Source organism: Oncorhynchus masou, chromosome 30, assembly GCF_036934945.1.
Source record: "Oncorhynchus masou masou isolate Uvic2021 chromosome 30, UVic_Omas_1.1, whole genome shotgun sequence".
Taxonomy (NCBI): Eukaryota; Metazoa; Chordata; class Actinopteri; order Salmoniformes; family Salmonidae; genus Oncorhynchus; species Oncorhynchus masou.
The window spans coordinates 30,574,416-30,590,590 of record NC_088241.1 but is presented as its reverse complement, the minus strand read 5'-3'; the positions used below and the strand labels follow the sequence as shown (position 1 = coordinate 30,590,590).

The window sequence follows — 16,175 nt, the reverse complement described above, 5'->3', positions numbered from 1 at the left end:
AAGTCTCTTCTTATTATTGGTGTCCTTTAGTAGTGGTTTCTTTGCAGCAATCCGACTGTGAAGGCCTGATTCACACAGTCTCCTCTGAACAGTTGATGTTGAGATGTGTCTGTTTACTGTCACGTCTGACTAACTTATCTATCAAAACATTGTTAGCTGGCATGGCTAATTGAGTGACTGTCAGTGATTAACATAACAAGAGATATACTGCTGATGCACATCCACATTTTGAAATTGCTCCTACTATTCTATATATAAAGAATTAGTTGAGACTGACTGAGTTCCTAAAAAAAATTACAATTGTTTTTGGGTCGGGGGACCCCTAGCGCTTCTAGGCCACCGCTTATGCTGCTTATGCCTGGAGCCAGCCCAGGTTGTCCTGCTATCCAGCTGCAGCCAGTGATTAAATCTCTGCAGCTGACCTGGTCCCCGAACATAGACATTCCTGCCTAGATTATGACCTAATCCATTCTACCCACTGCATACTATTATTGGTGCAAGTATGTAGGAGGACCACTGGAAGAAATAATGTCTCATAACATGCAAAGACAACCTGATACAACACAAGAACACCTGAAACAACCTATCACAACACATATCTGTCTTGCCTTCACTATGTTCTGATGTTTTTCTAACACCAGGGAAGCAGATCATGTTTTGTTATGTTGGACAAAACATCTGGCTGCAGTGTTCCATCAACACCTCAGACAGACAGAGTTCTGAAGAAATAAATACAGTAGTGAGCCTAACTCTACTATACTGTACCTTAATGTTGCTCTTGTTGTTGTTAGGTAGAGAGAGGCATGGGAATGTTATCAGAGCAAAGGGCACATGCTCATATCTAAGGAGGTGTAATACTGTCCAATGCCTGATTACTTTATAATGTCTTAATCTAAGAACAACCACCAAGCTGGAATCAGATCAATAGACTTAAAAACTCTTCTTCCTTGAGAAAGTTACCTGGAAAAGTTGTTGACACATGATCGGCAATGATTTAGTCAAGTGCATAACGGGTTTCAAAATACAAGAATATGTATTCAAAAAACATCCTCCGTTTAGTTCTAGCCGTGGAGAACCTATTAGAGAGTACCAACGGAGTAGTACATTTGATCAGATGTGCATGTTGTAAAGGTTAAAATATTTGTTTTCAGTAGTCATCATTGCATTCATTTGTTAACCATGTCCATGTATGATCTGATTTCAATTCAGTGTCCTACCATAAACCTTCCAATAAGACACATGGCATTTAGGCAAAAAATATATATACATTAAATTGTGATTATGGAAAATTATGAGTTCTGTTATAACAAAAGATATTCTCTCTGAAATCTATTATGGCCAATAAAAACACTAGTGTATTTGTTCTGCTGCAGTTTCCAGCTGATCCAACACTTTGTTTTATACTCTATTAGTCCTTCCTGCCTTGCCTTGCCTTCCCTTCACATCACATGCCACTGGCACAAGATCATTCCTAGAGTATGACTACAACATCAAGAAAATAAGCAGCATGTTCAGGAGGCAGTAAACCATTTACTACAATTCAGCCACTAGATGAGGCTGTATGTCCAATATAAATTGAAGTTGAAGCTTGCAGAGAGTTTACAGACTTTAGCTATTCTGTAGCCTACTTGGTCTGATTCAATCCAATGTACCTTCAATCTAAAAATTCCCTACAATTATGATAAACTGACTTAATATATATTTGTTCTATTCATGGCAACAGTTAGGCTATTACAGTTGATATGACAGATTCTGTATATTTGTTACATATAAAACAAGAATACAATTGTTCGACATAAAGTAAGACGTATGCCTAAACCTGCACATTCTTAGAAAAAGGGTTCAAAGCAGGGTCTGCATTTGTCCCTGTAGGAGAATCCTTTTTTTTGGTTCAAGGTAGAACACGTTTAGTTCATAAAAGGGTTCTACCCAGCCCAAAAGGGGTTCTATCTGGAACCAAAAAAGTGTTATCCTACATGGACAGTCGTAGAACATCTTATGGTTCTAGTTAACCCCCTTTTCCCCCCATAAGAGTGTAGTACATCGAGAGCTTTGTCTTTTGCTAAAAAAAATTCAAGCTTGACTCATCAAAAGATCTTAAACCACATTTATCTTTAGAATTGTCCATGCTCCAGTTGTGCTTAAGTTGCTCTGAAAGTTTATGAGACCAGCATATCTTGGGTCTTTTGTGATGATAAAAATATGAAAGTATTGAATTAAACATCACTGACATTGAAACAAAGAATACTGTCTTGTAACATTCAGCTGCAATGCATTATTTCATTGAGGAACATCATGATGATTTTAGATTACGAAAACAGTTATAACAGTGCACTTGGACTGTTTTCTTTACAATGCTTGCTGGGTATTGAAGTCTTTCTAATCCGAGGAAGATTATATTTGTGACAACCATCCATAGTAGGCCAATTGAGATGCCCTGCCTGCGGTTTTACACAAAAACTACTATTACCAAAATGCTCTCCGGGTTGTTTCCGGTCATTCCGGTAAAAAAAAGTTTCGATGGGAGCCTGGGAAAAAGTGATGAGGAAATGGCTGAGTAACCTAGCTATATTAAATCGATTGTAACCGATTTCCAAACAAGAGGAGGGCAATTCATGAGTCAGGAGAGAAGGTATGAAGCAACATGGTAGAGTAAACAGAGATGGAATAATTTCCTGCAAAACACAATGAACGTGGTTTTAACTTGGCAATCACTAAGACACTGCCATTGAAAATATAGATTTGTAACAACTTTTTTCCAAATGTAATTTTTTATTAGTTTTCGTACATATTTGTTTTGTTTTTACCGCTTAAATCAGTGACGGTGTATTGTCCACCTTGATCTCCATTGATGCTCTGTTAGCGTTCAAGCACAATGGATGCGAGTGATGATGCTCTCTAGATGTTATCAGTGGAATGGAGTGGTGATGTTACACTAGGTAGCAATTAGCAAACCTCTTTCTTACAAAGAGGTGAGCTTCAGGCTGCGGTTTGATTTTTAGATATGTGACGACTATCCTTCATCCCTGTGGGGTGACTACAACTGCGTAGTCTATTCAATTCGTTTTTTGGCAATAATATGATAGGCTACAGTTGACGGAATAGCTAGTTGCTAAGTAGGCTACTTAATAGTTTGAAAACAGCCGCTATAGCTATCTATGCGGTTGGTTTCCTGAAGGTCCAACATTTGTTAGATTTGCCCACTATTCAGCCATAACCAACAGTTAGAAATGGTGCTGCGGCTTTCTTTGATATGCACAATAGGCTAAACCGAGTCTACGAATAGACTATGCATTTTATTGAACACCCATTTGATTGTTTACCTGTTCCGTTATTCGTGGGAGAATGTGCTCTGCATAGTTGACTTTACATGTTGAGCTGCAGCAAACCCCCAATCTTTCATACATTATAACCAACAGTGTTAAAGTTGCATTGTAACAATTCCACCCAACCACAACAATGAGTACGTTTACATGCACACAATAATGCGATTATTGTGGATGGTCAGATTCATGTAATATAGTTCGATTAAAACGTTTACATGCTTTGCAAGAATAACGATTTTCCTAATCCTGTTTACATGGACGCATCTGAAATCAGTCTACCAGACTGCACTAATCCATGCAGAAAATCGCCAATCGAAATAAACGATCTACCACATCGAACATATTATTTTTGGGAATAATATTTGATTCTGATTTTGGACATAAAGTTTGTATGCGAAAACTATTTCTAAAACGCATACATCCAGTTATTCAGAACTCACTACACTCGTGCCAAACATGCTGATGCTAGCACATGCGCAGATCAAACAGACCACTGGAACGCCAATTAAGGCGTTTAAGTGTCCTAATAATTCGAAATATTTCTCAGAAAACCAGGTGTTTTAATCGACGTATGTTTACACCGATTTTGACTTTACACAGTTTAAGATAAACATGTGTTTACATGACTATTCCATAATCATTAGGGTACTACGGCGGCAGGTAGCCTAGTCGTTAGAGCGTCGGGCCAGTAACCAAAAGGTTGCTAGATCGAATCCCCAAGGTAAAACTATCCTTCTTCCCCTAAATAAGGCTGGTAACCCACTGTTTCTAGGCGTCAATGTAAATAAGAGTTTGTTGTTAACTGACTTGCCTAGTTAAATAAAATAAATACTATGTTTGGAAATGTACTGCATGTTACATTGCCGTCCATTCTTAATGCCACGTGTTCATTCAATTACAAGCTCTACTGGCGAGATAGCCAAAGCATAGACACATTCTCCATTTTCGGTGTTGTTTTCAAGAGATACACAAGCGAAGCATTCTCGTATATTATTATAATAATTATATATATATATATATATATATATTATAATGTTTGTAGTCAAAATATGCATCCAAAACAGAGCAAGATAAACTAATGGGTCATTGTCGATTTGGTTTTGCGAATCGAGAGAGGAATATTAAGCATTCCTGTGACCTCAAGTTAGCTTGCATTGACTTGTTTTGCATGATTTGTCTCTGTGCTCGAGCGAATATGGAGACATGATAGCCGAATATGGATACTACTTGTTCCTGCATCATCATGGCTCAGCTGTAGGATAGCTTATGCTAGCGCTTGCTTACGCGTAGATCACACCGACAGTGTTATTGCGCAAAATGGTATGCAGCATCGTCTGAATATGTGTGCAGACGGGTTCAGGGTCATGAAATATTGTGTGAATGAAGAGCGGGCGGGTTAAATAAAGAAAACAATACCTTAAATTCATAAATGTATAATTCTTGTGCAATTTATATTTATAGGCTACATTGAGGTTTTCCTTTCATTATTTTAGGCTAGATATTTGGTATTTGTGCTTAAACCTAAACTGTAGTGCCTAACCAGTGGTGGGAAAAGTACTCAATTGTCATACTTGAGTAAAAGTAAAGATACCTTAATAGAAAATGACTGATTGAGGTGCGTTTTCCGAGTCATATCTCGCACCAGCTCCGCAGTGTCTTACTCTACATAGGAAGTCTCAGACCCAAGTGCAGCAGTAAGCAAGCGGGTCGGATCTGCTGGCTAAGTCTATTCCTGAATACCATGGGGTGTTCCACAAAATACTGATGAGGATAGATTGTTATGGTACAAAAACTGAATGGGCCATTTGATGGAGGATACATTTTCATGGAATGTTTATGTATGAATATTTAAATTGTCATAATTTTATTCCCTTAACTAAAGGGGATTTCATGTTTTCAAGGTCATGATAAAGTAGAGTACATTGGCACAATGTGGTTGAGCAGAGCAGTCTGTGAGGTAGGTGCCAGTGTTTTTGTAGTTAGGCTATGTTGAATGGAGTTACTTGCGGTTCTCTTAATGCTGGACAGTCAGTATGCAGTAATAACAAATAAACCACGAACTCCGTGGTAATACAGTAGCAAAACACTGCTGCTTGTTTTACCAATGTAGTCCTGTCTTACAGAGACTACTTCAAACAGGATAGTGCAGAGGTGTTGGATGCATAGTGTATCATTATATCAAATTAAATTAAATATTCTGTTGCATGCGCCGAATACAACTGGTGCACAGTTAAACAAAAATGAAAAAATACAATAAAATAGTAACACAAGGAATACAAAATTTGATACACAGTGTATGTTTACAGGGTGTTAAACTGTTAAATCATTTCTATAACAGAACTATAATATAAAAGCAACATGGATCAATTTCAACGATTTTACTGAGGTACAGTTCACATAAGGAAATCAGTCACTTTAAATAAATACATTAGGCCTTAATAAACACAGCAAAAAAAGAAACGTCCCTTTTCCAGACCCTGTCTTTCAAAGATAATTAGTAAAAATCCATATAATTTCACAGATCTTCATTGTAAAGGGTTTGAACACTGTTTCCCATGCTTGTTAAATGAACCATAAACAATTCATTAACATGCACCTGTGGAACGGTCGTTAAGACACTAACAGCTTACAGACGGTAGGCAATTAAGGTCAGTTATGAAAACGTAGGACACAAAAGAGGCCTTTCTGTGAGACGCTTAAGACAGCGCTACAGGACGGACAGCTGATCATCCTCGCAGTGGCAGACCACATGTAACAACACCTGCACAGGATCGGTACATCCGAACATCACACCTGCGGGACAGGAACAAGATGGCAACAACCACTGCCCGAGTCACACCAGGAACGCACAATCCCTCCATGTCCGCAATAGGCTGAGAGAGGCTGGATTGAGGGCTTGTAGGCCCGTTGTAAGGCAGGTCCCTACCAGACATCACCGGCAACAACGTTGCCTATGGGCACAAATCCACCGTCGCTGGACCAGACAGGACTGGCCAAAAGTGCTCTTCACTGACGAGTCGCGGTTTTGTCTCACCACGGGTGATGGTCGGATTTGCGTTTATCGTCAAAGGAATGAGCGTTACCCCGAGGGCTGTACGCTGGAGCGGGATCGAGGTGGAGGGTCCGGCATGGTCTGGGCCGGTGTGTCACAGCATCATCGGACTGAGCTTGTTGTCATTGCATGCAATCTCAACGCTGTGCGTTACAGGGAAGACATCCTCCCTCATGTGGTACCCTACCTGCAGGCTCATTCTGACATGACCCTCCAGCATGACAATGCCACCAGCCATACTACTCATTCTGTGTGTGATGTCCTGCAATACAGAAATGTCAGTGTTCTGCCATGGCCAGTGAAGAGCCCGGATCTCAATTCCATTGAGCACATGTGGAACCTGTCGGATCGGAGGGTGACATTCCCCCCCCAGATATATCCGGGAACTTGCAGGTGCCTTGGTGGAAGAGTGGGGTAACATCTCACAGCAAGAACTGGCAAATCTGGTGCAGTCCATGAGGAGGAGATGCACTGGAGGAGATGCACTACGGTACTTAATGCATCTGGTGGCCACACCAGATACTGACTGTTACTTTTGATTTTGACCCCCCCTTTGTTCAGGGACACATTATTCCATTTCTGTTTGTCACATGTGTGTGGAACATGTTCAGTTTATGTCTGTTATTGAATCTTGTTATGTTCATACAAATATTTACACATGTTAAGTTTGAAAATGAACACAGTTGACTGTGTGAGGATGTTTCTTTTTTTGCTGAGTTTGTATGGATTTCACATGACTCTAGGAATTCAGATATGCATCTCTTGGTCACAGCTACCTTAAAAGAAAAGGTAGGGGCGTGGATCGGAAAACCAGTCAGTATCTGGTGGGACCACCATTTTCCTCATGCAGCGCGACACATCTCACTTGCGTAGAGTTTCTCAAGCTGTTGATTGTGGCCTGTGGAATGTTGTCCCCCTCTTCTTCAATGGCTGTACGACATTGCTGGATATTGGCGGAAATTGGAACGCGCTGTCATACAGGTCGATCCAGAGCATCCCAAACATGCTTAATGGGTGACATGTCTGGTGAGTATGCAGGCCATGGAAGAACTGGGACTGTTTCAGCTTCCAGGAATTGTGTACAGATCCTTGCGACATGGGGCCATGCGTTATCATGCTGAAACATGAGGTGCTGGCGGCGGATAAATGGCACAACAATGGGCCTCAGTATCTCATCACGGAATCTCTGTGCATTCAAATTGCCATCAATACAATGTAATTGTGTTCGTTGTCCATAGTTTATGCCTGCCCATACCATTACAATGGCAAAAATGCAGTCAGATCAAGATCCTGGTGAGGACAATGAGCACACAGATGACAGTTTGTGCAGAAATTCTTCGATTGTGCAAACTCAGTTTCATCAGCTGTCTGGGTGGCTGATCTAAGATGGTCCTGCAGGAGAAGAAGCTGGATGTGGAGATCCTGGGCTGGCGTGGTTACAAGTGGTCTGCGGTTGTGAGGCTGGTTGGACGTACTGCCAAATTCTCTAAAATGATGTTGGCTGCGGCATATGGTAGAGAAATTAACATTAAATTCTTTGGCAACCACTCTGGTGGACATTCCTGCAGTCAGCATGCCAATTGCACGCTCCTTCTAATCATGAGACATCTGTGGCATTATGTTGTGTGACACAACTACACATTTTAGTGTCCTTTTATTGTCCCCAGCACAAGGCGCACCTGTGTAATGATCATGCTGTTCTATCAGCCTCTTGATTTGCCAAACCTTTCAGGTGGATGTATTATCTTGGCAAATGAGAAATGCTGATTAACAGGAATGTTAAGAGAAATAAGCTTTTTGTGCTTATGGACCATTTCTGTGATCTTTTATTTCAGCTCATGAAACATGGGACCAACACTTTATATGTTGTTGTTTTATATTTTTGTTCAGTATATTTCCCTCTTCAGTGCACATGATTTAATCCTTTTTCATCTTATCTATTTTTTGTAATTTTTTTTACCCCTTTTTTTCTCCCCAATTTTGTGGTATCTAACTGGTAGTTAGTCTTGTCCCATTGCCACGACTCCCGTATGGACTCGGGGGAGTGACAGCGACACTCAGGAGGCCCTTTTTCATATTTTCTACACCTGTTACTAGGTTACTAGTGGGTTCGTTCCTGTGTGTCTGTACTGTCTGTTTTGGCCACCTCCAATACCTGCCCCATAAAACTGTATCTCATTATCTGATGCTGACTATTTGTGGCCTGAGAGGTCTTGAAGTTCATTTGCCTGTCAGAGAAAACGCTGTCTCAGTGCTCTTGGAGTGCTCACCGCATACTATTGGAATGCAATGTAATGGGTAATGGGCCATTATAAGCTGAGCAGGATGCTTAACCCATCAGCTGGGCATGATTCAGTTACACCAAAGAGGAGACGGGTCTCTGACAAGCCACTTCAATAGCTCTCAGCCAGGGTTTTCGTTAGGAAAATGTTGCGCCGGACAACATAACCCGGAAGATTTTAATTTACCGGCCATTTTGAGAAATGTACCTGACCCATATCCACTGGGTGCATAACCCATTAGGGTGTCCACACATGGTTCACAGAATGACAGAAATCACATTTAGATTATGGTAATGCATCTTAACAGAACATGCAACTCATGTAATGAAGCAGCCAATAAAACGTCCTTTACAAAAATTGGCCACAATGCAATTAGCTGTAAAACCCCATTCTAAACAGCGCACCTGATAGCAGTTCCATGTGACACAGATGAAAATGTCTGTCAGAAACTTTGAAAGAGGGTGAATCTAAAGATACAACAACTCAAAGGGGTTGCTAATATGAAAAGGATTGTGCCTTTAAATTGAAAACTAATAGAACTAGAGAGAAATGGCATAGTGGTTGGTCCAATGGGGAAGTAAATGGAAATACATTTGCCAAAATTAAATAATTTCTCCTGTCTATACAGGGGAGTGGCAAAAGGCATCGCTGATTTATTGAATTGCGGCTGTCAGTAAAAAGTATCTCAAATATGTGTGAAGATAATGTGTCTTGATTATCATTTAAAATGTTGAGACAAGAAGGGTGTGGCGACGATATAGGTGTCTCTCCAGAATGGCTTAGCTGTATCCTGCCAATTCTTCGCATTCATTGTTTTATTGATTCCCCATTTACATATGTACCGTTAATCCCTGTCATTTGGTTGCATTAATTTGGTTGTCACTCTATAGCTAAAGAAGAGGCGGCAGTGTAGCCTAGTGGTTAGAGCATTGGACTAGTAATCGATAGGTTGAAAGTTCAAATCCCCGAGCTGACAAGGTAAATCTGTCGTTCTGCCACTGAACAGGCAGTTAACCCACTGTTCCTAGGCCGTCATTAAAAATAAGAAGTTGTTCTTAACTGACTTGCCTAGTAAAATAAAGGTAAAATAAAAAAAAGAAGCAAAATGGAAGAGTGATTGGGGAGGTTGTACAGTGTATTCAGACCCTTTCCCTTTTTACATTTTATTTTTACGTGACAGCCTTATTTTAAAATAGATGAAATAATCATTTTTTCTCATCAGTCTACACACAAATACCCCATAATGACAAAGCAAAAACATGTTTCCCGAAATTCTTTGCAAATTTATAAACAAATAAATGACAGAAGTACCTTATTCATAAGTATTCATACCCTTTGCTATGAGACTTAAAATTGAGCTCAGATGCATCCTGTTTCCATTGATCACCCTTGAGATGCTTCTACAACTTTATTGTAGTACATCTGTGGTAAATTGAATTGATTGGACATGATTTGGATTGGCACCCACCTGTCTATACAAGGTCCTACAGTTGACAGTGCATGTCAGAGCAAAACCAAGCCATGACGTCTAAGGAATTGTCCATAGAGCTCAGAGACAGGATTGTGACGAGGCACATATCTGGGGAAGAGTACCAAAACATTTATGCAGCATTGAAGCTCCCCAATAAAACAGTGGCCTCCATTCTTAAATGGAAGAAGTTTGGAACCACCAAGACTGTTCCTAGAGCTGGCTGCCCAGCCAAACTGAGCAACCGGGGGAGAAGGGCCTTGGTCAGGCAGGTGACCAAGAACCCAATGGTCACTCTGACAGAGCTCCAGAGTTCCTCTCTGGAGATGGGATATTCTTCCAGACGGAAGCCACATGACAGCTCGCTTGGGAGTTTGCCAAAAGGCAACTAAAGGACTTTCAGACGTTGAGAAACAAGATTCTCTGGTCTAATGAAACCAAGATTGAACTCTGAATGTTGAGCATCACGTCTGGAGTAAACCTTGCACCATCCCTACTGTGAAGCATCAAGCTGTGGGAATGTTTTTCAGCGGCAGGGACTGGGAGACTAGTCAGGATCGAGGGAAAGATTAACGGAGGAAAGTACAGCAATCCTTGATGAAAATCTGCTTGAGTGCTCAGGTCCTAAAACTGGGGCGACAGTTCACATTCCAACAGGAAAACAATCCTAACCACACAGCCAAGGCAACGCAGGAGTGGCTTCGGGACAAGTCTCTGGATGTCCTTGAATGGCCCAGCCTGAGCCCGGACTTGAACTCAATCAAACATCTCTGGAGAGAACTGAAAATGGCTGTGCAGTGACGCTCCCCATCCATCCTGACAGAGCTTGAGAGGTTCTGCAGAGAAAAATGGGAGAAACTCCCCAAATACAAGTTGTGCCAAGCTTGTAGCGTAATACCCAAGAAGACTCAAAGCTGTAATTGCTGCTAAAGGTGCTTCAACAAAGTACTGAGTAAATGGTTTGAATACTTATGTAAATGTGATATTTCAGTTTTGAATTTTTTATAAATTTGCAAAATTTGCTTTGTCATTATGGGGTATTGTGTGTAGATTGATGAGGACAAAACTCAATTGAATTCTTTTTAGAATAAGGGTGTCACTTAGTAAAATATGGTCATGGGGTATCAATACTTTCCCGAAAACTCTATGTTCTTTAATCATGGCTTAAGCAACAAATGAGGGGTTATTATTCTTATTTGGTAATCAGATTAGCTAATATCCATGTGACTATAGGAGATTCTCACGGGAGATGGATTATATTAGATATATCAGTGGACAACTTTAGTTTTTTGTCTCATCAACCTCTATGCCCCAAATTTGTACAATTCATTATTCTTTGAGAGGAGACGATACAGAAATTGAAGGATTGTAATGAACAAATTATAATGGTTGGAGTTTTTAATATAGTGATAGATTCAGTAATCGATAGAACTGAGAGCCGCATGTCAAATTATCACCCACAAGCTCTTTCAACAATCGGGGAGAATATATCCTCTCTGGATCTAGTAGATATCGGGAGACTTAAAAGTCTGAGTCAATTAGATATACTTGGCGAAGAAGGGAGAAGGCGAGACTAATTTATTATTATTTTTATTTGCTTTTTTACTCAGTTCTAAGGTATTGCTATTGCTGAACATTTATGTTCAAAGTACTCTGTTATTACAATCCAACTTGTCAGTGAGGAATTCCCAATTCCCACTTGAGGAATTCCCAAGTGCTCCAGGGTTTTGGAAGTTTAACCAATCCTTACCGGAGGATGTGAATTTTATTCATAACAATTTTTTTTAAACATAAATTCATTTAACCACAATACAGACGCAAATGATCTGCATATTGTATGGGATGCCATCAAATGCGCTTTCAGTGGGCATGTGATAAAACATGCTTCTTGGAGAAAGAAAAGGTGTTTTCCAAGGAAAAGCTTTTTAAACAGAGGAATTCTTTGCTCTAAACCAACAAATTGACAATTATTTTAAAGATTTAAATTACAACATTACAATTACTCAAAACAAAGAGAGCTAGAGAGACTTTATCAACATGTCGTTGGTGGTATCATCTATACTGTAGGTGGTGAAAAAATATATATTTCATGCATTTACAGCAGAGACATTTGCCTGAAAAAAAAATCTACTCATTTTAGAGAATTGCATTATTAATAGAAGGAGCAAATTATTTCAAACAGTTGTTCAAACAGAAGCCAGCCCTACAATCTCACAAGTATTCACAGACAAGCATTTTACTACACACCCAATAACATCTGCTAAATATGTGAATGGGACCAATACAATTTGATTTGAGATGTTTTTTGTATTGAATATCCCCCACCTGAAACGTATAGATGAGCAGCAGCTTTTAGGTGAAGGTTTGATCACAGAGGAGGAATTACATTATGCCATTGAGTCATTCAAAATGGGAGAGTCCCCACTTTTAGATGAAATTCCAATTAGAGGTATGTAAAATGTTCTTCACAGAAACTAAGAAACCCTTACTATTCTTTTGATGCCATAATCCAATCCGGCACCCAACAGGAGGGAGACTCCTCACGTCACTTGGTTTTAATGTCCGTATACTGTCAATGTATTTCCTTGAGAGTTAGAAACTTCAAGTTGTAGAAACATCCCAAGGATGATCAATGGAAACATAATGCAACTGAGCTCAAGTTTGATTCTCATAGCAAAGGTTCTGAATACTTTTGTAAAAAATATATTTTTTTTATTTGTAATACATTTGCAAAATTTCTAAAAAACTGTTTTGCTTTATCGTCATGGGGTATTGGGTGTAGATTGATGAGGAAAATATATTTTAGAATAAGGCTGTGACCTAACAAAATGTGTAAAAAGTCAAGGGGTCTGAATACTTTCCTAGTGTACTGTATATCCCAATCCAAACTGGATTTCAGCGAAATGTACTACATTTTCACACACAACCTCCTCCCCTTTCCTCAACTTAAACATTTCTCTACCAAAATAGCATAATTTATTTTTAGCAGTGCATCTCCATTACTTCAGGAGGCAATGGTTACACTTCCAATCCTATTCTCCCGAAAACCCTGAGGAAGTTCTTCAGCAATGTATTTAGTACAACACAAATGTTGAATATTAATGGCTAACCTCTTTTGTTGGCCATCTTATTGAAAAACACATTTTCTAAAGGACATTGTGGACAAGGACAGAAAGTTGTTTGATTTTGTAATGATGTGTAGAACCTACGGGGATATATGTACAAATCATACATGTGCTCAATTAGTGTCTGCTATACCCCCCACATGGAAAGTTAACTTGTGCTTTCCTTTCTTCATCTTCACTGTATGCTGTCCTACTCTAAAAAACTATAAATGGATACAAAATTATAAGTTATATTTGTCTGCAACGCCATAAAAATGAGGAAGATATCTTTGACAACCCAATACCATGGAAGCAGATCTGAGCCTTTCAGTTAAAGGTATTTTATAAAATTATGTCAACAAAGACAATGCTTTGTATTTGGTTTATTGAGCAAGACTCGAAATGCAGATTCTGTCATAATGAGGAGGACATAAAGCATTTGTATTGGTACTGTTTGACAGTAAGTTTATTCTGGCTACAGATTCAAGGCTGGCTTTCCCATCGCTCCATCAAACTACAGTTGAAGTCGAAAGTTTACATACACTTAGGTTGGAGTCATTAAAAATTGTTTTTCAACCACTCCACACATTTCTTGTTAACAAACTATAGTTTTGGCATGTCGTTTAGGACATCTACTTTGTGCACGACACAAGTCATTTTTCCAACAATTGTTTACAGACAGATTATTTCACTACATCACAATTCCAGTGGGTCAGAAGTTTACATACACCAAGTTGACTGTGCCTTTAAACAGCTAGGAAAATTCCAGACAATTATGTCATGGCTTTAGAAGCTTCTGATAGGCTAATTGATATAATTTGAGTCAATTGGAGGTGTACCTGTGGATGGATTTCAAGGCCTACCTTCAAACTCAGTGCCTCTTTGCTTGACATCATGGGAAAATCAAAAGAAATCAGCCAAGACCTCAGAAAAAAAATTGTAGACCTCCACAATTCTGGTTCATCCTTCCAAACGTCTGAAAGTACCAGGTTCATCTGTACTAACAACAGTGCGCAAGTATAAACACCATGGGGACCACGAAGCCATCATACCGCTCAGGAAGGAGACGCGTTCTGTCTCCTAGAGATGAACGTACTTTGGTGCGAAAAGTGCAAATCAATCCCAGAACAACAGCAAAGGCCCGTGCGAAGATGCTGGAGGAAACAGGTACAAAAGTATCTATATCCACAGTAAAACAAGTCCTATATCGACATAACCTTAAAGGCCGCTCAGCAAGGAAGAAGCCACTGCTCCAAAACCTCATTGCCAGACTACGGTTTGCAACTGCACATGGGGACAATGATTGCAGAAGAACACTATCCCAACCGTGAAGCACGGGTGTGGCAGCATCGTTTTGTGGGGGAGCTTTGCTGCAGGAGGGACTGGTGCACTTCACAAAATAGATTGCATCATGAGGGAGGAAAATTATGTGGATATATTGAAGCAACGTCTCAAGACATCAGTCAGGAAGTTAAAGCTTTGTCGCAAATGGATCTTTCAAATGGACAATCACAAAGCCCTGACCTCAATCCTATATGAAATTTGTGGGCAGAACTGAAAAAGCGTGTGCGAGCAAGGAGGCCTACAAACCTGACTGTTACACCAGCTCTGTCAGGAGGAATGGGCCAACTTATTGTGGGAAGCTTGTGGTAGGCTACCCAAAATATTTAACCTAATTTAAACAATTTAAAGGCAATGCTACCAAATACTAATTGAGTGTATGTTAACTAGAGGTCAACCGATTTTATGATTTTTCAACGCCGACACCGATACCGATTATTGGAGGACCAAAAAAAGCCGATACCGATTACTCGGACAAATGTATATATATATTTGTAATAATGACAATTACAGCAATACTGAATGAACACTTATTTTAACTTAATATAATACATCAATAAAATCAATTTAGTATCAAATAAATAATGAAACATGTTCAATTTGGTTTAAATAATGCAAAAACAAAGTGTTCGAGAAGAAAGTATAAGTGCAATATGTGCCATGTAAAAAAGCTAACATTTTATCTCCTTGCTCAGAACATGAGAACATATGAAAGCTGGTGGTTCCTTTTAACACGAGTCTTCAATATTCCCAGGTAAGACGTTTTAGGTTGTAGTTATGATAGGACTATTTCTCTCTATACCATTTGTATTTCATATACCTTTGACTATTGGATGTTCTAATAGGTACTTTAGTATTGACAGCCTAATCTCGGGAGTTGATAGGCTTGAAGTCATAAACAGTGCAATGCTTGAAGCACAGCTAAGAGCTGCTGGCAAATGCAGGAAAGAGCTGTTTGAATGAATGCTTACGAGCCTGCTGCTGCCTACCACCGCTCAGTCAGACTGCTCTATCAAATAATAGACTTAATTATAATATAATAACACACAGAAATACGATCCTTAGGTCATTAATATGGTCCTATCCGGGAAAACTATCATTTCGAAAACGAGACGTTTATTCTTTCAGTGAAATATGGAACCGTTCCGTATTTTATCTAATGGGTGGCCTCCAGAAGTGTAAATATTGCACAACCTTCAATGTTATGTCATAATTCTGTAAAATTCTGGCAAATTAATTACGGTCTTTGTTAGAAAGAAATGGTCTTTACACAGTTCGCAACGAGCCAGGCGGCCCAAACTGCTGCATTTACCCAGACTTTGCTTGTACAGAACGCAATTCATGTTAGCAGGCAATATTAACTAAATATGCAGGTTTAAAATATATATACTTGTGTATTGATTTAAAAAAGGCATTGATGTTTATGGTTAGGTGCACATTGGTGCAAAGACAGTGCTTTTTTTGCGAATGCGCTTGTTAAATTACCCGTTTGGCGAAGTAGGCTGTGATTCAATGATAAATTAACAGGCACCGCATCGATTATATGCAACGCAGGATAAGCTAGATAAACTAGTAATATCACCAAACATGTGATTATGTTAA

General features: G+C 39.5%; 1 protein-coding gene across 1 annotated transcript in view; it reads left to right on the top strand.

Moving 5' to 3' along the window:
* The first annotated feature begins 2,514 nt into the window (after positions 1-2,514).
* The window catches only part of LOC135522515 (phosphatase and actin regulator 4B-like), a 64,700-nt gene continuing 51,039 nt past the window's right edge, over positions 2,515-16,175 (top strand). The window contains exon 1 of the mRNA XM_064948840.1: positions 2,515-2,632. The gene's annotated coding sequence lies outside the window, so the exon portion shown is untranslated. The remainder of the gene's footprint in view (positions 2,633-16,175) is intronic.